This window comes from Belonocnema kinseyi, chromosome 2, assembly GCF_010883055.1.
Source record: "Belonocnema kinseyi isolate 2016_QV_RU_SX_M_011 chromosome 2, B_treatae_v1, whole genome shotgun sequence".
In the NCBI taxonomy this organism is placed as follows: Eukaryota; Metazoa; Arthropoda; class Insecta; order Hymenoptera; family Cynipidae; genus Belonocnema; species Belonocnema kinseyi.
This window is the reverse complement of record NC_046658.1, coordinates 13,573,159-13,574,970: the sequence shown is the minus strand read 5'-3', so window position 1 is coordinate 13,574,970 and position 1,812 is coordinate 13,573,159. Positions and strand designations below refer to the sequence as shown.

General features: G+C 34.4%; 1 protein-coding gene across 2 annotated transcripts in view; it reads left to right on the top strand.

The window, feature by feature from the left end:
* Window positions 1-1,812, top strand: part of LOC117167031 (aurora kinase C-like) — a 183,694-nt gene that overhangs the window by 15,003 nt on the left and 166,879 nt on the right. The gene's annotated exons all lie outside the window — the stretch shown is intronic.

The window sequence follows — 1,812 nt, the reverse complement described above, 5'->3', positions numbered from 1 at the left end:
TCAGCTGCTTTTTGTAAATATTCTCTCCCTTCAACAGTCTTTTTTGTTACGAATTTATTTATCTTTCTGCTGAATATTCTGTGAGCCTTTTTAAAATTTTGTAGCCAATGACGTGACGCTTTAAACCTTATATCTTCATGTTGAACGATTTTCTGAGCTTGTAATGCCCATTTTTGTAAATCTCTATCGTGAATTATATAACCGGCATCGGAAGCCAACTGAAAATTATCTAATACAAATTTATTGATTCTTCCAATTTTTTCTTTATAAGTGGCTCCTTTATTCAAAGTATGCGCCCATCGTCTCAACTGTGTAATTGATTGGACTTTCCGAAATCTATGCTGTACAGTTTGCAGAGCGAGATTTTTCGTAACTCCGCTTCTCCAATAGTGCACAGCTTTTCGTTTGTAATCCCAAGATAGATCTTCTGTATCCGCTGTACATAATAGTCCGTGTTCCTCAACATCCGCTGACCAGATTCTGTCAATATCTTCAACAATATGCATTTCAGTATCCTTAAATGGCCCTTGAAAAGCTAATGTAGATTCCACAATGAATTCTGGATCCTCAAAGTTATTTATACAATCAAGTAATAGTTTTTCTATATTATCCCTCAAAGCAATTTCATCTTTAGTAATGGGACTTTCTTGTATATTCATAGCTTGAAAATATAATAATAATAATTGTATAACATTTATAGGATTGATAGTCATTTTCCCAATACCTAGAAATAATAATTATTATTTGTTTTTTACACGGTGAAATCCAAAGCGCATTAATTTGAATATTTTTTTACAAAGTCAGGCAATAATTTTTAATATCATTTAAATCAACATTACACTGACAATTACGTATCAATTTCATTTCTAATTTATTCAAACGATAATTAAATATTGAAAATTCCAAAATTTCTTGTCCATCTTTGATCCCTCACAAATTCTGGAAAAAGACCACATAAAAATTTGAAGTATTGTATTTTATAACTCTCTATAAGCTATATCTAAATCACTAATTAAAAAATTATTTTCGCCAAATACGATGTGAGTATGAACATTTTTTCCAAAAATTGACATTTTGTTTCAAATTTTCAAAATCTCCGTAAATTTAAATGATAGACAAGAATGTATCGAAGAGAAAAGGTTTGCTTTTTGAAGTGAATACAGTAAAAATGAAATGCCTATTAATTATCTTCCACACATCCCCTTCTGTCTGTACACTTATCAATTTCTCTTCCAGGTCGTTCTGCTTTTCCTACTTTTCTTCTTACACATCAACCTAAAGTCCTTCCTTATTTCTACGTGCATCTCCTTTTTCGCAGTTCCTTCTTACCACTGCCTTTACTTCCTTTTCACCTTTCGTTTCATCTTTTGACATTCCGTATCACACCACGGCTTCACCATTCCTTTCTTCATCTTTCTAAATACCTTCTTTTGCACACGCCCTTTCTCTTTCAGATCCTCCCATATCTCTTCCACCGAGAAAACCTCCATGCTCACCTTTCCTAACTGTTCCTAATACTTCTCTGTCGCCTTCGTCGCCCATGTCACCCTTTCCCTTAACGATCCTTCTTCCCAACCATGTCTTCCGCTACCCTTCCTTTTTATCCATGATCACATATTCTATCACCGATATACCCATCTTAATCAGATACGTGTATTCTCCCTCTTCATCCCCTGTTAACATACCATACACCATCACCAGCCTCTATCCTCCATACAGTCTCTTAGAATCGGCCCCTCCTTATTTATTATCTTATCCCTCGATTTTTAAAAAAAGTTTTCCCCTTTCCTGTAAAGGCCTGCATCCCGCCTA